Consider the following 22,841-nt stretch of genomic DNA (forward strand, 5'->3'; position numbering starts at 1 on the left):
CTTGGGCAACTCAGTGGGACCCTGTATAAACAAATAATAATAATAATATGGTTATGGTGGCATGTGCCTGTAGTCCCAGCTACATGGGAGGCTGAAGTGAGAGAACTGCTTGATCCCAGGAGATCAAGGCTGCAGTGAACCATGATGGCACCACTGCACTTCAACCTAGGTGACACAGTGAGACCCTGTCTCAAAACACAAACAAAAATAAAGTGAAACAACAACATGCATACTTAATAGAACATTATGATGTCATTTAAAACAAAATTCATGGTTTAAGGAGATGCTTATAAGATAAGTAGGATCCTGGTTGTAAATATGTTAACAAGGGCATATTGTTAAAAAGGTAGTCGGTGAGCCCAAATACCAATAATGGTTGTGTGTGAATGATGCAATTTGAGACAGTTTAATTCTATTTTCTAAAATTTGTTTATTTATTGAGACAGGGTCTTACTCTGTCACACAGGCTGGAGTGCAGAGGCGTCATCATGGCTCACTGCAGCCTTGACCTCCTGGGTTTAAGCGATCCTCCCACCTCAGCCTCCTGAGTAGCTGGGATGACAGGCATGTGCCACCACACCCGGCTAATTTATTTTTTTGTAGAGCAGGAGTTTTTTCATGTTTCCCAGGCTGGTTTCCAACTCCTGAGCTCAAGAAATCAACCTCCCTTGGCCTCTCAAAGTGACAGAATTAAAGGGATGAGCCACCGCACTGGGCCTCTTATTTATTTCTATTATAGATCACCTGCTAGAGTAATTCCACTTACCTCCTTCTATCATTCCATTCAGTGAATGGTCAGGGAAGAGTTTCACATTTCCTTTAAAGTCTGTTGTCTCTCAAATATATAATTTTAAAAAACATCCAAGAAAGGCAGGAAGTAAATGTGCCAGAATATTAGCAGTGTTTGCCTCTGGATGGTGAAATAATAAGTAGGTTTTTCTCTGTGTGGATATTTATCTCTTTTTAATTAAGAAAAATTTAAAAACAGACACAAACTTTACAACTGAACAGAATGGACCACAAATCCTAGCTCTACCATGTACCAGCTATGTAAACTTGAGCAAGTCACTTTGAATCTCAGTTTTCTTACCTAAAAATGGAGAATGTAAAAGTATTTACCTTATGAGACTACTATAAGGATACATTAAATAATGTATGCAGTGTGCATAGCACAGTGTCTGTCACATGGTGTTAGCATTCAATAAATGTTGTTATATATGATTAACATTCATTATACATTTCCACAACAAAATGCATGTCTTTAATAATCAGAAAAATGTTTAAATCTTAAGAATAATTTTCAAAATGTATTATTACATCATAACATTGAAACAAATCACAATCAACACTAAATGCTGGTGACAAAGGAATCTAGGTATCCATTAGCATAGACACTACTAGCAGTAGTTTTCAAAATCTACCTCACTACCCCCCTTAGGCCAAACCAAGCACAATGCGCACATTGGCCTTCTTTTTCAAAACGCTTGTTTGAAGTGTGGTACTTTTGGATTCCTCTGAGGAGAATTCAGCATGACAGCTGGTTGCAAGCTGAAGTGCTCCATGCTTTTTACACTCCTGAGACCAGACCTTCCAATGTGTGTCACACAACTGACATGAATTTTGAAATGTGCAAAAGTGACATGGTACTATATGAAAACAGACACAATAAAGTCAACCCATCTGAAAATACCTCTTGGGGAATCAACCACTTGGTCCAGTGCTGTTATGGTTCAGTGCTTACACACTTGTTAGCAGGCTATTGTGTGGTCCTGCTTCCACCCCAATTCAAGTCCTCACCATTACTTGCATGGAACATCACACCCACTTCCGAAAAGGTCTTTCTGCCCTCTTTTCTCCCCTTTCAGACCATTTTCCACATTTCCAAGCATGCTTTATCTGGGAAATATAAATTAGAACATTTCACTGACCTGACAAAGTGTTTTTCATTGCCTATATGTTTTAAGCCAGGATGTAAGTATCAGTGGTTAGATATGCTAGATAATAAATGAGTGAATGAATTGATAATCAAATCTGTCCTCCCCTTTTGTAGATGATGCTATTGAAGCCTTGGGAAGGCAGTCTTTTGGTCATGGTCACTGAGGAAGTCAGGGAAAATATGAGATTTGATCCTAGGATTCCCGAGTTCTCCTTACCTACTTTAACTTCTGGCTCTGGGCTGACCTTGGGAATGAATATCTACTGAGCCCAGAGGCCTACCAAGCCCAGAGCACGGAGAAATTGCTGGATCTGGAAAAGAACTGGGTGGCTTTGTTTGCCTTGTTAGCTTGCTCTGCATATCTCAGACTTCGTCATTTCTGCAATGTGAAAACAACAAGAGCAAAACAGTAGGTACCATTACTTGAGAGCTTCCTCTGTGTCAAATATTCTACTACATTTTTTATGTTCAATATCTTATTTAATCCTTTCAACAATTACAAAAAGTCAATGCCATTGCTATCCCTACTTTACAAATGAGTGAAGATATTTGCTAAAATTGACACACCGAATGTGTCATAGAATTAGGATTTGAACTTAGGTCTGTCTGACTCCGGGGTCTGTGACAGAATCCTCCAAAGAAAGCTTGCTAGTCCTGTACTCTTTCACAATCTCTGCACTATGTGAACATGCTCATTATCCCATCTCAGGTTCCCATCCCCGAGTTTCCCAAAAGCTAGTAGCTTAGAACAACAGCAAAGAGCACAATAATTTGCATTAATTCCCTACAGGCAAAATGTGCTAAGGAAAACTTTGGAATTTGTTTTTTTTTTTTTTTTTTCAATTTTCCTATTAAACAAAGCCAACACAAAATAGGCTTCTACAAAAGTTGGCTGTAAAATGAAATGTTTCCAAGTGTCAAGTGCTCTGCCACCATGAAAAGCTGTGCTGGCACATTAACCAGATGAGGGATTTTTACCCTCACTCCTTCTCAACTCCTGTCACTATTTCAGAACTACATAGGTAAATGAAGCTAAGAGGAGAAAAATGACTGCAAATAATGAAAGGAAATAAGACATATGCTTGAACCAAAGACTAGCAACAATGTGGTATAATGGAGAGACACAAGAAGCTAGAGACTTGGATCAGAGGTTTGGCTCTGACTCTGACTCACTCTGGCACCTCAGACTACTTCTTTCCCTTCTCTTTACCACAGTTCATTCTCTAAAAGTTATGTCTTATACTATGAGAGGTAGCTAACAGGTGGGGAAAATCACCCTACCCCAAAAAGCAGGAAACCTAGATTCTAGTCCCAGTCCTACCAGTAACTTGCTATGCGACTCTGGATAAGTATGTTTCCCTCCCTGAATCCTTGTGTCCTCACTGGTTGAACTAGATGCTTTAGTCTTCCATTCTAGAATGCTCTGTCATTTTAAAGTTTCTACAAAACTGTTGATTTGTATTAGTTGTGTCTTGTTGCTGTAGCAAATAATCATAAACTTAGTAAATAATAAAACAAACAATAACAATATATTACCTTATAGTTCTAGAGGGCAGAAGTCCAACAGAGATCTCACTGAACTAAAATCAAGGGGTTGGTAGGGTCCAGTTATTTTCTGGAGTTTCTAGGGGTGAATCAATTTATTTTCCCAGCTTCAGGAGGTCATCTACATTCCTTGGCTCATGGTCCCCTTCCTTAATCTTCAAGGCCAGCAGCATGGAATGTTCAAATCTCTCTCCCACTCTGACATTCTTATCTCCCTCTTATAAGGACCATTGTGATTACACCAAAGTTATCCAGACATTGCAGGAAAATCTTCCCATTTTGAGATCCTTAAATTAATCACATTTATAAAGTGCTTTTTGCCACATAAAGTAACATGTTCACAGGTCCAGGGAATCAGGATGTGGACATCTTGGGGGTCTTTATTCATCTTACCACAACATATTTACATAAGATGAAACTCAGGGTCTAAAGTGAAAAAATGCTTAAAGGAAGGGGTAGATGTTTGCAAGGCCTTGTGAGTATAGAGAATGGGGTGCTCCAAATATTAACACCACCTTAAGCTGTATTAATAAGTATAGAATGTCCAGAATGTGGGAGGAGACAGTGCTGAACTAGGCCAAGAGACTGTGGAATAAGAGCATGCAACACACTGAGACACCAGCTGGGGCAGCCAAGGGAGTGCTGGCATCACCCATCCTCAACCCCAGGCTTCACAGCTCAGTTCCAAAAGAGACCCCTTCATTCTACTTGAGAAGAAGAAAGGGAAACGTGCAGAGGACTTTCTTGCATCTAGGATACTGGATACCAGCTCAGCCACAGGAAGAAAGGGCACTGGCCAGAGTCATGAGGTCCCTGTTCCAGGATCTAGCTCCACGACAACATTTTGAGACACACCTTGGGCCTTAAGGAAACCTGCTGCCTTGAAGAAAAGGGCCCAGTCATGACAGCATTCATCACCTGCTAACTGAAGAGCCTTTCGGTCTTAATCAGAACCGATACCCAGGTCCTACATCCAGGGTCTTGGGTTAGCCTCTGAGACTTGCAGGCTTCAGGTGAAACTCAGGACATTACTAGATGTTGTGGCTATGGGGTGAAACTCCTTCTGTTTGAGAAAAACAGAGGAAAATGTAAAGGGGACTTTGTTTTGCACCTTAGGCTCCAGCACAGTCATAGCAGGGTAGAGAAGCTGGGCACTGAGTGAACATAGGCAGTAGCCAGGAAATGGTCACAGCAGGCCTTGGGCAAGACCCAGTGCTGTACTGGCTTCAGGTCTGACCCTGTGCAGTCATAGAGGTGGTGGCCACAGGGCTATTTGTATCACTCCACCCCAGTTTTAGGTGGCTCAGAACAGAGACAGATTCTGTATGTTTGGGAGAAAGTAAGGGAAGTGAACAACTGTCTCTGTCTGGTAATCCAGAGAATTATCGCAGACCTTTTCCAAGACTATCAAGGCAGTACCTCTACAAACCTGCAAGAATTACAGTATTACAGGGCTTGGGGTACCCCTGCAAAGCATATATCATTTAGATAACAATATCAAAGTTCTTTCAAATACCTGAAAAACCTTCCCAAGAAATATGGCTACAAAAACCCCACACAGTGAAGACTACAACAAATACCTAACTGTTTAATGCCCAAACACCAAAGGACATCAACTAGCATCAACACTATCCAGGAAAACATGACCCTACAAATTGAACTAAGTAAGGCAACAAGGACCAATCCTGGAGAAATAAAGATATGGGACTCTTCACACAGAGAATTCAAAACAGCTGTGTTGAAAAAATTCAAAGAAATTCAATGTAACACTGAGAACAAATTCAGAATTCTATAAGACAAATTTAACAAAGAGATTGAACTAATTAAAAATAATGAAGCAGAAAGTCTGGACCTGAACAAAGCAACTGGCATACCGAAGAAAGCATCAGAGCCCTTTAATAGCAGAATTGAACAACAAGAAGAAAGATTTAGTAAGCTTCAAGATGGACTATTTGAAAATACACAGAGGACACAAAATAGAAGAGAATAAAAAGATGAAGCATGCCTACAGGATCTATAAAATATCTTCAAAAGGGCAAATCTAAGAGTTATTGGCCTTAAAGGGAAAGTAGGAGAAGAGATAGGGTAGAAAGTTTATTCAAAGGGATAATAACAGGGAACGTCCCAAACCTAGAGAAAGACATCAATATCCAAGTAGAAGAAGGTGACAGAATACCAAGCAAGTTTAACCCAAAGAGGATTACCTCCAGGCATTTAATAATCGAACTTTGGGGGGCAGAGCAAGATGGCCAAATAGGAACAGCTCCAGTCTCCAACTCTCAGCACGAACGAAACAGAAGACTGGTGATTTCTGCATTTTCAACTGAGGTACTGGGTTCATCTCACTAGGGAGTGCCGGACAATCGGTGCTGGTCAGCTGCTGCAGCCTGACCAGCGAGAGCTTAAGCAGGGTGAGGCATCGCCTCACCTGGGAAGCACAAGGGGGAAGGGAATCCCTTTTCCTAGCCAGGGGAACTGAGACACAGAACACCTGGAAAATCGGGTAACTCCCACCCCAATACTGCGCTTTAAGCAAACGGGCACAACAGGAGATTATATCCCAAACCTGGCCAGGAGTATCCCACGCCCAAGGAGCCTCCCTCACTGCTAGCACAGCAGTCTGCGATCTAACCGCAAGGCAGCAGCGAGGCTGGGGGAGGGGCGCCTGCCATTGCTGAGGCTTAAGTAGGTAAACAAAGCCACTGGGAAGCTCGAACTGGGTGAAGCTCACAGCAGCTCAAGGAAACCTGCCTGTCTCTGTAGACTCCACCTCTGGGGACAGGGCAAAGCTAAACAACAACAACAACAAAGCAGCAGAAAACTCTGCAGACGCAAACGACTCTGTCTGACAGCTTTGAAGAGAGCAGTGGATCTCCCAACACGGAGGTTGAGATCTGAGAAGGGACAGACTGCCTGCTCAAGTGAGTCCCTGACCCCTGAGTAGCCTAACTGGGAGACATCCCCCACTAGGGGCAGTCTGACACCCCACACCTCACAGGGTGGAGTACACCCCTGAGAGGAAGCTTCCAAAGCAAGAATCAGACAGGTACACTCGCTGTTCAGAAATATTCTATCTTCTGCAGCCTCTGCTGCTGATACCCAGGCAAACAGGGTCTGGAGTGGACCTCAAGCAATCTCCAACAGACCTACAGCTGAGGGTCCTGACTGTTAGAAGGAAAGCTATCAAACAGGAAGGACACCTACACCAAAACCCCATCAGTACATCACCATCATCAAAGACCAGAAACAGATAAAACCACAAAGATGGGGAAAAAGCAGGGCAGAAAAGCTGGAAATTCAAAAAAAAAGAGCGCATCTCCCCCTGCAAAGGAGTGCAGCTCATCGCCAGCAGGGGATCACAGCGGGATGGAGAATGACTTTGACAAGATGAGAGAAGAAGGCTTCAGTCCATCAAACTTCTCAGAGCTAAAGGAGGAATTACGTACCCAGCGCAAAGAAACTAAAAATCTTGAAAAAAGAGTGGAAGAATTGATAGCTAGAGTAATTAATGCAGAGAAGGTCATAAACCAAATGACAGAGATGAAAACCATGACACTAGAAATAAGTGACAAATGCACAAGCTTCAGTAATGGACTCGATCAACTGGAAGAAAGAGTATCAGCGATTGAGGATCAAATGAATGAAATGAAGCGAGAAGAGAAACCAAAAGAAAAAAGAACAAAAAGAAATGAACAAAGCCTGCAGGAAGTATGGGATTATGTAAAAAGACCAAATCTACATCTGATTGGGGTGCCTGAAAGTGAGGGGGAAAGTGGAACCAAGTTGCAAAACCCTCCTCAGGATATCATCCAGGAGAATTTCCCCAACTTAGCAGGGCAGGCCAACATTCAAATTCAGGAAATACAGAGAATGCCTCAAAGATACTCCTCGAGAAGAGCAACTCCAAGACACATAATTGCCAGATTCACCAAAGTTGAAATGAAGGAAAAAATCTTAAGGGCAGCCAGAGAGAAAGGTCAGGTTACCCACAAAGGGAAGCCCATCAGAATAACAGCAGATCTTTTCACAGAAACTCTCCAAGCCAGAAGAGAATGGGGGCCAATATTCAACATTCTTAAAGAAAAGAATTTTAAACCCAGAATTTTATATCCAGCCAAACTAAGTTTCATAAGTGAAGGAGAAATAAAATTCTTTACAGATAAGCAAATGCTTAGAGATTTTGTCACCACCAGGCCTGCCTTACAAGAGATCCTGAAGGAAGCAGTAAACATGGAAAAAAACAACCGGTACCAGCCATTGCAAAAACAAGCCAAAATGTAAAGACCATCGAGACTAGGAAGAAACTGCATCAACTAACGAGCAAAATAACCAGTTAATATCATAATGGCAGGATCAAGTTCACACATAACAATATTAACCTTAAATGTAAATGGACTAAATGCTCCAATTAAAAGACACAGACTGGCAAACTGGATCAAGAGTCAAGACCCATCAGTCTGCTGTATTCAGGAGACCCATCTCACATGCAGAGACATACATAGGCTCAAAATAAAGGGATGGAGGAAGATCTACCAAGCAAATGGAGAACAAAAAAAAGCAGGGGTTTCAATCCTAGTCTCTGATAAAACAGACTTTAAACCATTAAAGATCAAATGAGACAAAGAAGGCCATTACATAATGGTAAAGGGATCAATTCAACAGGAAGAGCTAACTATCCTAAATATATATGCACCCAATACAGGAGCACCCAGATTCATAAAGCAAGTCCTTAGAGACTTACAAAGAGATATAGACTGCCATACAATAATAATGGGAGACTTCAACACTCCACTGTCAACATTAGACAGATCAATGAGACAGAAAGTTAACAAGGATATCCAGGAATTGAACTCATCTCTGCAGCAAGCAGACCTAATAGACATCTATAGAACTCTCCACCCCAAATCAACAGAATATACATTCTTCTCAGCACCACATTGCACTTATTCCAAAATTGACCACATAATTGGAAGTAAAGCACTCCTCAGCAAATGTACAAGAACAGAAATTATAACAAACTGTCTCTCAGACCACAGTGCAATCAAACTAGAACTCAGGACTAAGGAACTCAATCAAAACTGCTCAACTACATGGAAACTGAACAACCTGCTCCTGAAATACTACTGGGTACATAACGAAATGAAGGCAGAAATAAAGATGTTCTTTGAAACCAATGAGAACAAAGATACAACACACCAGAATCTCTGGGACACATTTAAAGCAGTGTGTAGAGGGAAATTTATAGCACTAAATGCCCACAAGAGAAAGCAGGAAAGATCTAAATTTGACACTCTAACATCACAATTAAAAGAACTAGAGAAGCAAGAGCAAACACATTCGAAAGCTAGCAGAAGGCAAGAAATAACTAAGATTAGAGCAGAACTGAAGGAGATAGAGACACAAAAAACCCTCCAAAAAACTCAATGAATCCAGGAGTTGGTTTTTTGAAAAGATCAACAAAATTAACAGACCGCTAGCAAGACTAATAAAGAAAAAAAGAGAGAAGAATCAAATCGATGTAAAAAAAAAAATGATAAAGGGGATATCACCACCGACCTCACAGAAATACAAACTACCATCAGAGAATACTATAAACACCTCTACGCAAATAAACTGGAAAATTTAGAAGAAATGGATAATTTCCTGGACACTTACACTCTTCCAAGACTAAACCAGGAAGAAGTTGAATCCCTGAATAGACCAATAGCAGGCTCTGGAATTGAGGCAATAATTAATAGCCTACCAACCAAAAAGGTCCAGGACCAGATGGATTCACAGATGAATTCTACCAGAGGTACAAGGAGGAGCTGGTACCATTTCTTCTGAAACTATTCCAATCAATAGGAAAAGAGGGAATCCTCCCTAACTCATTTTATGAGGCCAACATCATCCTGATACCAAAGCCTGGCAGAGACACAACAAAAAAAGAGAATTTTAGACCAATATCCCTGATGAACATCGTTGCAAAAATCCTCAATAAAATACTGGCAAACCGGATTCAGCAGCACATCAAAAAGCTTATCCACTATGATCAAGTGGGCTTCATCCCTGGGATGCAAGGCTGGTTCAACATTCGCAAATCAATAAACATAATCCAGCATATAAACAGAACCAAAGACAAGAACCACATCATTATCTCAATAGATGCAGAAAAGGCTTTTGACAAAGTTCAACAGCCCTTCATGCTAAAAACCCTCAATAAATTCGGTATTGAAGGAACGTAACTCAAAATAATAAGAGCTATTTATGACAAACCCACAGCCAATAACATACTGAATGGTCAAAAACTGGAAAAATTCCCTTTCAAAACTGGCACAAGACAGGGATGCCCCCTCTCATCACTCCTATTCAACATAGTGTTGGAAGTTCTGGCTAGGACAATCAGGCAAGAAAAAGAAATCAAGGGTATTCAGTTAGGAAAAGAAGAAGTCAAATTGTCCCTCTTTGCAGATGACATGATTGTATATTTAGAAAACCCCATTGTCTCAGCCCAAAACCTCCTTACGCTGTAAGAAACTTCAGCAAAGTCTCAGGATACAAAATGAATGTGCAAAAATCACAAGCATTCTTATACACCAGTAACAGACAAACAGAGAGCCAAATCATGAGTGAACTTCCATTCACAATAGCTTCAAAGAGAATAAAATACCTAGGAATCCAACTTACAAGGGATGTAAAAGACCTCTTCAAGGAGAACTACAAACCACTGCTCGGTGAAATAAAAGAGGACACAAACAAATGGAAGAACATACCATGCTCAAGGATAGGAAGAATCAATATCGTGAAAATGGCCATACTGCCCAAGGTTATTTATAGATTAAATGCCATCTCCATCAAGCTACCAATGAGTTTCTTCACAGAATTGGAAAAAACTGCTTTAAAGTTAATATGTAACCAAAAAAGAGCCCGCATCTCCAAGATAATCCTAAGTCAAAAGAACAAAGCTGGAGGCATCATGCTACCTGACTTCAAACTATACTACAAGGCTACAGTAACCAAAACAGCATGGTACTGGTACCAAAACAGAGATATAGACCAATGGAACAGAACAGAGTCCTCAGAAATAATACCACACATCTACAGTCATCTGATCTTTGATAAACCTGAGAGAAAGAAGAAATGAAGAAAGGATTCCCTATTTAATAAATGATGCTGGGAAAATTGGCTAGCCATAAGTAGAAAACTGAAGCTGGATCCTTTCCTTACTCCTTATACAAAAATTAATTCAAGATGGATTAGAGACTTAAATGTTAGACCTAAAACCATAACAACCCTAGAAGGAAACCTAGGTAGTACCATTCAGGACATAGGCATGGGGAAGGACTTCATGTCTAAAACACCAAAAGCAACGGCAGCAAAAGCCAAAATTGACAAATGGCATCTAATTAAACTAAAGAGCTTCTGCACAGCAAAAGAAACTACCATCAGAGTGAACAGGCAACCTACAGAATGGGAGAAAATTTTTGCAATCTACTCATCTCACAAAGGGCTAATATCCAGAATCTACAAAGAACTCAAACAAATTTACAAGAAAAAAACAAACAACCCCATCAAAAAGTGGGCAAAGGATATGAACAGACATTTCTCAAAAGAAGACATTCATACAACCAACAGACACATGAAAAAATGCTCATCGTCGCTGACCATCAGAGAAATGCAAATCATAACCACAATGAGATACCATCTCACACCAGTTAGAATGGCAATCATTAAGAAGTCAGGAAACAACAGGTGCTAGAGAGGATGTGGAGAAATAGGAACACTTTTACACTGTTGGTGGGATTGTAAACTAGTTCAACCATTATGGAAAACAGTATGGCGATTCCTCAAGGATCTAGAACTAGATGTACCATATGACCCAGCCATCCCATTACTGGGTATATACCCAAAGGATTCTAAATCATGCTGCTATAAAGACACATGCACACGTATGTTTATTGCGGCACTATTCACAATAGCAAAGACTTGGAATCAACCCAAATGCCCATCAGTGGCAGAGTGGATTAAGAAAATGTGGCACATATACACCATGGAATACTATGCAGCCATAAAAAAGGATGAGTTTGTGTCCTTTGTAGGGACATGGATGCAGCTGGAAACCATCATTCTTAGCAAACTATCACAAGAATAGAAAACCAAACACCGCATGTTCTCACTTATAGGTGGGAACTGAACAATGAGATCACTTGGACTTGGGAAGGGGAACATCACACACCGGGGCCTATCATGGGGAGGGGGGAGGGGGGAGGGATTGCATTGGGAGTTATACCTGATGTAAATGACGAGTTGATGGGTGCTGACGAGTTGATGGGTGCAGCACAGCAACATGGGAAAAGTATACATATGTAACAAACCTGCACGTTATGCTCACATACCCTAGAGCTTAAAGTATAATAATAAAAAATAAAAAAAATAAAAAAAATAATCGAACTCCCACAGGTTAAAGGTAAAGAAAGGATCCTAAAATCAACAAGAGGAAATAAACAAATAGCATACAATGGAGCTGAAATACATCTAGCAGTAGAATTTTCAGTGGAAACCCTATAGGTCAGGAGGCAGTGCCATGACATTTGAAATGCCAAAGGAAAGAGAAGTGAACATTTACCCTAACATAGTATATCTAGTGGAAATATCCTCCAAACATAAAGGAGAAAAAAAAGACTTTCTCAGACAAACCCAAGTTGAGAGATTGTATTAATACCAGACCTGTCCTGCAAGAAATGCTAAATGGAGTACTTCAATCATAAAGGAAAGAACACTAATGAACAATAAATAATCACCTGAAGGTACCAAACTTACTGACAATAGCAAGTACACAGGAAAACATACACTTATTATAACACTGTAATTGTGGTATACCAACTAGTCTTATTCTAAGTAGAAAGATTAAATGATGAACCAATCAAAAATAATAATTACAACAGCTTTTCAAGACATAGTTAATACAATAAGATATGAATATTATACAAACAACAAAAAGTTAAAAATTGATGGTAAGAAATTAAGGTGAATTTTTATCAATTTTCTTTTTGCTCTTTTGTTTGTTTATGTAAATACTGTTAAGTTATTATCAGGTAAAAATAATGGGTTATAAGATAGTATATTGTGAGCATTGTGGTAACTTCAAACCAGAAAGCATACAATTGATACACAAAAAATAAAAAGCAAGAAACTAAATCGCATCACCAGAGAAAGTCACCTTCGCTATAGGAAGAAAAAGGCAGGCAGGCAGGAGGAAGAAGGAAGGAAGGAAGGAAGGAAGGAAGGAAGGAAGGAAGGAAGGAAGGAAGGAAGGAAGGAAGGAAGGAAGGAATAGAACTAGAGGAAAACAAATAACAAAATGACAGCAGTGAGTTCTTATGTATAAATTATAACATTCAACATAAATGGACTAAACTCTCTAGTCAAAAGACACAGACTGGCTTAGCAAGTGAAAAAACAAGACCCATTGATGAACTGGCTGAACAGGTGAAAAATCAAGACCCCACAAGAAACAAACTTCACCTATAAAGACACACAGAGACTGAAAATAAAGGCAGGGAAAAAGATATTCTATGGCAATGGAAACCCAAAAAGAGTTGGAGTAGCTATATTTATATCAGACAAAATAGATTTGAAGAGAAAAGCTGTAAGAAGAGACAAATGAGGTCACTATGTAATGATAAATGGTTCAAGTCAGCAAAAGGATTTATCAACTTTAAGTATATATGCATCCAACACTGGAGCACCCTGATATAAAAAGAAAATATTATTAGAACTAAAGAGAGAGATAGGTCCCAGTACCACATTAAATGGAGGCTTTAAGACCCTGCTTTCAGCATTGGACATATCTTCTAGACAGAAAATGAACAAAAAACTTCACATGTAATCTGCACTATAGACCAAAAGGATCTAATTCATTTTTACAGAACATTTCATCCAAGAGCTGCAAAATACACAATCTTTTCCTCAACAAATGGATCATTCTCAAGGACACACCATACGTTAGGTCCTAAAAAAAGTCTTAAACATTTTTTTTTAAATAATATTAAGCATCTTATCTGACCACAATGGAATAAAACTAGAAATTAGTAAGAAAATTTTGAAAACTACAAAAATACATAAAAACAAAACAATATGCTCCTGAATGACCAGGGATATAATCAAGAAATTAAAAAGAAAATTGAAAAATGTACTTAAACAAATGACAATGGAAATACAACATATAAAAATTTATAAGGTACAGCAAAAGCAATACTAAGAAGAAAGTTGACAGTTACCAATGCATACATCAATAAAGAGGAAAACCTTCAAATAAACAATCTTACTATGTATCTTAAAGAACTAGAAAAGCAAGAGCAAATGAAAGCCAAAATTAGTAGAAGAAATGAAATAAAGATCAGAGCAGAAGTAAATGAAATTGAAATGAAAAAGACAATACAAAAAAATAATTTGAAAAGTTGTTTTTTTGAAAAGTTAAACAAAATTGAAAAACATTTTAACAGTTTAAGAAAAAAAGAGAGAAGATCCTAATAAATAAAATCAGAAATGAAAAAAAGAGATATCACAACTGATACTGCATAAATTAAAAACACCATTAGTGGCTACTATGAGCAACTATATGCCCATAAATTGAAAACCCTAGAAGAAATGGACAAAGTTCTAGATACATACATCCTACCAAGAATGAACCAGGAATACATTCAAAACCTGAAAAGACCAGTAACAAGTGACAAGATCAAAGCCATAATAAAAAGACTCTCGGTTAAGAAACACCTGAGATTTGATGGCCTCATTGCAGAATTCTACCAAACATTTAAAGAATACCAATTCTACTATAACTATTCCAAATGATAAAGGGGGAGGGGATGATTCCAAACTCGTTCTGTGAGGCCAGTGTTATCCTCACATGAAAACCAGACAAAAACACATCAAAAAAGAAAAAGAAAAAAGGAAGAAGGAAAGAAGGAAGGAAGGAAGGAAGGAAGGAAGGAAGGAAGGAAGGAAGGAAGGAAAGAAAGAAAGAAAGAAAGAAAGAAAGAAAGAAAGAAAGAAAGAAAGAAAGAAAGAAAGAAAGAAAGAAAGAAAGAAAGAAAAGAAGGAAAGAAAAGAAAGGAAAAAAAAGAAACTACAGACCAATATCTCTGATGACTATTGATGCAAAAATTCTCAACAAAATACCAGCAAACTAAATCCAACAATACATTGAAAAGATCATTCATCATGACCAAGTGGAATTTATCCCTGGGATGTAAGGATGGTTCAATCTATGCAAATTAGTCAATGTGATACATCCTATCAACAAAATGAAGAATAAAAATCATATGGTAATTTCAATTGATGCTGAAAAAGTATTTGATAAAATTCAACATCCCTTCATGATAAAAACCTTCAAAGAATTGTGAATAGAAGGAACATACCTCAACATAATATAAGCCATATATGAAAGATTCACAGCTAGTATCATACTGAATGGAGAAAAACTGAAAGCCTTTCCTCTAAGATGTGTAACATGACAAGGATGCCCACTTTCACCACTGTTATTTAATATAGTACTGGAAATCCTAACCAGAGCAATCTGACAAAACAAAGAAATAAAGTGCATCCAAATTGGAAAGGAAGAATTAAAATTATCTTTGTTTGCAGATGATGTGTTCTTAGATATGGAAAAACTTAGACTCCACAAGAAAACTGTAGAACTGAGAAACAAATTCAGTAAGGTTGCAGGATGCAAAAGCAGCATACAAAAATCAGTAGCATTTCCATATGTCAACAGTGAACAATGTGAAAAATTAATTTTAAAATTAATCCCATTTACAACAAGCACACATAAAATTAAATACTAACAATTAATCAAATAAGTGAAAGAATTCTATAATAAAAAGTATGAAACACTGATAAAAGAAATTGAAGAGGACACAAAAAATGGAAATATATTCCATTGTTGTTGGATTGAAATAATAGTTAAAGTTTCCATATTACTCAAAGAAATCTACAGACTCAATACAATCCCTATCAAAATACCAATGACATTCTTCATAGAAATGGAAATAAAATCCTAAAATTTATATGAAAGCCCAAAAGGCACAGAATAGGCAAAAATATCCTAAGAAAAAAAAAAAAGCTGGATCTGGGCGCAGTGTCTCCCACCTGTAATCCCAACATTTTGAGAGACCAAGGAGGCAGGTGGATCATTTGAGGTCAGAAATTCAAGATCAGCCTGGGCAACACGGTGAAACACTGTCTCTACTAAAAATACCAAAATCAGCCAGGCATGTTGCCATGCACCTGTTGTCCCAGCTACTCAGGAGGCTGAGGCAGGAGAATTACTTGAACCCGGGAGTGGGAGGTTGCAGTGAGCTGAGAGAGCACCACTGCATTCCAGTCTAGGGGACAGAGTGAGACTTCGTCTGAAAAAATAAAAGTAAAAATAAAATAATAAAACAAGAACAAAACTGGAAGAATCACATTACTTGATGTCAAATTATAGTACAGAGCTCTTGTAACAAAAACAGCATGGTACTGGCATGAAAACAGACACATAGTCCACTGGAACAGAATCAAGGACTCAGAAGCAAATGTACACACTGACCATAAACTCATTTTCAACAAAGGTGTCAAAAACATACACTGGGGAAAAGACAGTATCCTCAGTAAATATTGCTGGAGAAACTGGATATAAATCTGCAGAACAATGAAACTAGTCCCCTATCTCTCACCATATACAAAACGAAAATCAAAATGGATTAGACCTAAGTCTAAGACCTCAAACTATAAAACTACTACAAGAAAACATTTGGGAAACTCTGCAGGAAATTAGACTGGGCAAAAATTTATTAAGCAATACCCACAATCACAGGCAACCAAAGCAAAAATGAACAAATGGGATCACATTAAGTTAAAACGCTCTTGCATACCAAAGGAAAAAAACAAAGAGACAGCATACAGAATGGGAGAAATTATTTCTAAACTACCCATCTGACAAGGGATTAATAACCAGAATATATAAGGAGCTCAAACCAATCTATAGGAAAAAGTCTAGTAATACAATCAAAAAATGGGCAAAAGATTTGAATAGAAATTTCTCAAAAGAAGACATACAAATGGCAAACAGGCATATGAAAAGGTGCTCAACATAGTTGATAATCAGAGAAACGCAAATCAAAACTACTGTAATATCATATCACTCCTATTAAAATGTCTTATATCCAAAAGCCAGGCAATAATACATGCTGATGAGGATGTGGAGAAAAGGGAACCCTTGTACGCTGTTAGTGGGAATGTAAATTAATACGACCACTATGGAGCTTTGAGGTTTCTCAGGAAACTAAAAATAGAGCTACCATATGATTCAGCAATCCTACTGCTGGGTATATGGCCCCCAAAATGGAAATGAGTATATTGAAGAGACATCTGAACCTCCTACATTTGTTTCAGGACTCTTTACAATCGCTAAGAATTGAAAGCATCATAAGTGTCAATCAGCACATGAATGGATAAAGAAAATATGGTACATAAACACAGTGGAGTACTATTTAGCCATAACAAAGAATACGATCCAGTCACTTGTAACAACATGGATAGAACTGGAGATTATTATGTTATGTGAAATATGCCAGGCACAGAAAGACAATCAAGTGTTCTGATTTATGAGTGGAATCTAAAAATCAAGGTAATTGTACTCATGGGGAGAGAGAGTAGAAGGATAGTTACCAGAGGCTGGGAAGGGTAGTGGGGAGCTGGGTGGGAGGTGGGGATGGTTAATGGGTACAAATAGAAAGAATGAATAAGACCTACTGTTTGATAACATAACAGGGTGACTAATATCAACAATGACTTATTTGTAGATTTTTAAATAACTCGGAGTATAATTGCATTGTTTGTAACTCAAAGGATAAATGCTTGAGAGAATAGATACCCCATTTTCCATGATGTGCTATTTCACATTGCATGCCTGTATCAAAACATCTCAAATACCCCATGAATATATACACCTATTTTGTACCCACACAAATGAAAATAATAAAAATAAAGGAAAATTTCAAAGAAAAGAATGCTGATGGAAATCAGTGGAGCCTAGCTAGCTTTTTATGGAGATCTTCCTCCAGGATCAGTGGGCTTCTGAAACCAGAAAAGGCTTAACACAATAATTACAAGTGCAGGCTTGTGAATCTAGATGCCCAAATTCAAATTCCAATTTTGCCATTTACCAGCTCTGTAACTATGGAAAAGCACTTCCCTGTGTGTCAGTTCCCTAAAGAGAAAAATGAGAATGGTAAGAATATGCGCTATGTGTTGTAGGACTGTTGAAACTGTTGTCATTTTTAAAGCATTCAGAAGACTGCTTACCATATACTGAATGCATAACAAGGATTACCCATTGTATTTACTATTATTATTATTATTCTGTTCAATTTCTCGAACAGCAAGGCTCATCAAAGAAAAGTCAGCTAGAGTTCAGAATAAAAGACTGATTACATGAGCCATGATAGATTTAGTTAATAGAAGAAAACCACTTTTCTCTTTGGATGGAGGCCACATCTTTGTCTTTCTCTGAGAACTAAAATGAATTCTTGTTTATAAACAGAGGGATGTATGAAATGACTTTTTTCTTTTCACAGTAAAGATCTCAGATGCAGGATCCTAGGTCTGGAGAACAAGCTAGAGAAACGATCAGCTGGCCTAAATGCCCATCTGAAATGTTGACTCTAAAAAGTGAAGTCACAAGGACTGAGATAGTAGTGGCAGCTGGAGGATTTTCTGCAGGGTTGAGCAGGGATCACCCTTCTGCTACACCAGTCCAATGCCAAGAAATGGCCTGGTAAGTGGGTTTGTGTAAATAAGTTGAACTAGATTACTTTAGCACCAACTTCTTACACATACCTAGACTCTGGGCTACTAGATAACTTATAGTTACATTTGTACAGTGAGTGCCTAACCAGGCTGAGGATCAGAATCAGCTAAGAAATTTGCTAAAAATAAATATTCCCAAAGCCCATTCCAGACGTACTAAGTTGGAATCTGTGGTGGAGGACGGGGAGAGGTTGATTGTTAATTTTATGTGTTGATTTTGATTGGGTCCCAGTACCCAGATATTTGGTTATACATTATTCTGGATGTTTCTGGGAGAGCGTTTTCTATGAGCTTTACATTAAATTGGTGAACTCTGAGTAAAGCAGTTTGCTGTCCATAATACGGTGTGCCTCATTCAATCAGTTGAAGGCCTGAATAGAACAAAAGGCTGATCTCCTTCCAGCAAGAAGGAATTTTCTAGCAGACTCCTTTCAGATGTCATCTGCAACATCAGTCATGGGATTTCATCAGTTCTTCCAGGTTCCCCAGCAGACTGTCTTTGGCCTTAAACTGCAAATCTTTCCTGAGTCTCCAGTCTGCCAGCGTTCCCCATTAGATTTTAGACTGGCCAAGCCTCCACAATCACATAAGCCAATTCCTCGAAACAAGCAGGCAAGCAAACAAACAATTATATTGATTCTGGATCTATGGAGAACCTTGGCTAATAGAGGGGACAAGAATCTGTGTTCTATACAATCATTCCAGAAGATTCTGAAGGGGAAGCTGTATTTAGAAACTAATGATATATTCAAATAGTAATTTTTTTCCTGTTACTGGGATCTCCTATAAAACATTTCCTCCAGTAGTTATTCACGCCCTGCCTATACATTTCCAGTGACAGGAATCTCATTACCTCCAAGGACCAAAGGCAGATCAGAGGCAGCCCAGTTTATCTTTGCATATCGGTGACTGTTCTGGCTATGTATTATTGTATATCAAACTATTCTCCAATGCTTTTGTAACTTAAAACACAACCACTTTATTATACCTTATGATTTTTATTGGTTAGGAATTCAGGTAAGATCTGGCTGGCTGAATTTTCTGCTCCACCTGATACAAACTGATGTCACTTGGTAGTATTCAGCTGAGAAATTGGCTGGTCTGAAGGGGCCACGATGGCTTTATTCATATTCCTGATTCTTTTGCTTGGAATGCTGAAAGGCTGGCATCAGCTGGCACTAAAAGTGAGATTGCCTATATATGTTATTTTCAACGTGGTGATCCCAGACTACTAAGACTTCTTACATGACATCCCAGGGTCACAAGAAAGTGTTCAAGGGACACGAACTAGAAACTGTTAATCTATTAGAGCCTAGGCACTGAAACTGGCATAGGCCACTGTCACCATATTCTATTGATTAAAGCATTCACAGAGCCTACCCAGAGCCAAAGAAAGGGGACATAGACAGCATCTCTCAGTGGAAGGAATATAAAATAATTTGTGGCCTTCTTTAATATGACATCCCACATTGAAAATTATTTATTATGTCAAGCTAAAATCTGTCTCCCTGAGCTTCCAGGAGCAAACATCTATCTACATTCAAATCAGATGCAGGGAAAGTAAAGTTTTTGCACCCCAGGAAGAAAATTATTCTCCTAAAACCATTATGTTATCCAAGATCCAGTGCCTACCCCTTACTGGCTAGCTAACAGACCTTACTCATTCCCTCCAAGATATCCCTTAAAATGTTTCTAGATAGTGCCTCTTACATTCAGTGCCTTTAAGAGTGACCCTGTGGAGTTATGGTGATAAGACAAACTGTATGAACTTTAGGCATAGTAGGTAGGGTGTGAGAAGTTTAGGAAAGCATTAGGAGCCTACAGCTTCCCAGTATCTTTTGTACCATGCTAGAGAGGACATATGGTCCTCATCTCAGTAACAAACATTTAGGATCTTGCCCTTAACAATTTTAAGCTAGAGTAAATTTACATTCACTAGACACCTTAAAGCCAGGTCCATTCCCAACATTGTCTTCCCTTCAGCAAATTATAAAAGCAATACATTTCCTGTTGTATCCTGGTTCAAGCCCTGTTGGCCCATTTCTATTAGACTATATTTCCTCCTGACTTCTAAGATCTAAGTGAGGTTCTATTTCTGGCAGAATCAAGAGAACAACAATAAAAATATCTCAGGTTGTCTGCCATTACTGAGGCTTTAGTATGCAGTTTTCCTCTGACAGTGCTAAGGAGGCTGGGAGGTCTGAACTAGGTGCAGCAAAATGGCTGTGGCCAGGCTGTTTCTCTAGATTCATCCTAACCAGGCATGGCATCTCTAAATGAAAGGTAACAGGCCTGGTCAGGGGCTCACAGACAAAACCCCATTCTCCCTGGGATAAGGCACCTAGGGGAAGGGGCGGCTGTGGTCACAGCTTCAGTAAATTTAATCATTCCTGCCTGACGGCTCTGAAGAAAGCAGCTGATACTGACGAGAGAGATTCTCCCAGCACAAGCACACCAACTCTGCTGAGGGAAAGAGGGCCTCCTCAAGTGGGTCCCTGACACCTGCGCCTCCTGACTGGGAGACACTTCCCAAAGGGGTCGACAGACACCTCATACCAGAGAGCTCCAGCTGGCATCAGGCCAGTACCCCTCTGGGACAAAGCTTCCAGAGAAAGTAGCAGGAAGCAATCTTTTTTGTTCTGCAGCCCCCACTTGTGATACCCAGGTGAAAAGGGTCTGGAGTGGACCTCCAGCAAACTGCAGCAGACCTGCAGAAGAAGGGCCTGACTGTTAGAAGGAAAACTAACAACCAGTAAGCAAAAACATCAACATCAACAAAAAGGACATAAAAAATAAAAAACCCATGCAAAGGCCGTCATCCTCAAAGACAAAAGGTAGATAAATCCATGAAGATGAGGAAAAAACAGTGCAAAAACACTCAAAATTTCAAAAACTGGAATGCTTCTTCTCCTCCAAATGATCACAACTCCTCTCCAAAAAAGGGAAAAAAAAAAAAAAAAAAACCTGGATGGAGAATGAGATTGATGAATTGACAGAAGCAGGCATGAGAATATGGGTAATAACAAACTCTTCTGAGCTAAAGGAGCATGTTGGAACCCAATGCAAAGAAGATAAGAACCTTGATAAAAGGTAACAGGAATTACTAACCAGAATAGAGTCCAGAGAGAAACATAAATGACCTGATGGAGCTGAAAAACACAACACGAGAACTTCGTGAAGCATACACAAGTATCAATACCAGAATCGGTCAAACGGAAGAAAGGATATCAGAAACTGAAAATCAACTTACTGAAACAAAGTGTGAAGACAAGTTTAAAGAAAAAAGAATGAAAAGGAACAAACAAAGCCTCCAAGAAATATGGGACTGTGTGAAAAGACCAAACTTACAATTGATTGGTGTACCTGAAAGTGACAAGAAGAATGGAACCAAGTCGGAAAACACACTTCAGAATATTATGTAGGAGAACTTCCCCAATCTAGCAAGACAGGCCAACATTCCAATTCAGGAAATATAGAGAACACCATAAGGTACTCCTCGAGAAGAGCAACCCCAAGAAACATAATCGTCAAATTCTCCAGGTTGAAATGAAGAAAAAAATGTTAAGGGCAGCCAGAGAGAAAGGTCAGATTACCTACAAAGGGAAGTCCATCAGACTAACAGCTGACCTCTCTGCAGAAACCTTACAAGCCAGAAGAGAGTGGGGGCCAATATTCAACATTCTTGAAGAAAAGAATTTTCAATCCAGAATTTCGTATGCAGCCAAACTAAGCTTCATAAGAGAAGGTGAAATAAAATTCCTTCCAGAAAAACATATGCTGAGGAATTTTGTCACCGTCAGGCCGGCCTTACAAGAGATCCTGAAGGAAGCACTAAATGTGGAAAGGAAAAACCAGTACCAGTAACTGCAAAAACACACCAATATATGAAGACCAATGACACTATAAAGAAACTGCATCAACTAATATGCAAAACAACCAGCTAGCATGATGATGACGGAATCAAATTCACAGATAACAATATTGACCTTCAATTTAAATGAGGTAAATGCCCCAATTAAAGACACAGACTGGCAAGTTGGATAGACAGTCAAGACACATTGGTGCAGAAGACCCATCTCACGTGCAAAGACACACATAGGCTCAAAATAAAGGGATGGAGGAATATTTACAAAGCAAATGAAAAGAAAAAAAAAAAGCAGATGTTACAATCCTAATCTCTGATAAAACAGACTTTAAACTAACAAAGATCAAAAAAGACAATGCCCTGCTTCATAATGGTAAAGGGATCAATGCAACAAGAAGAGCTAACTATCCTGAATATATATGCACTGAAAACAGAAGCACCCATATTCATAAAACATGTTATTAGAGACCTACAAAGAGACTTAAACTCCCACACAATAATAGTGGGAGACTTCAACACCCGACTGTCAATATTAGACAGATTAATGAGACAGAAAATCAACAAAGATATTCAGGGCTTGAACTCAGTTCTAGAGTAAGTAGAACTAATAGATATCTACAGAAATCTCCACCCCAAATCAACAGAATATACATTCTTCTCAGT

The sequence above is a fragment of the Chlorocebus sabaeus genome, chromosome X (assembly GCF_047675955.1).
Source record: "Chlorocebus sabaeus isolate Y175 chromosome X, mChlSab1.0.hap1, whole genome shotgun sequence".
Lineage (NCBI taxonomy): Eukaryota > Metazoa > Chordata > Mammalia > Primates > Cercopithecidae > Chlorocebus > Chlorocebus sabaeus.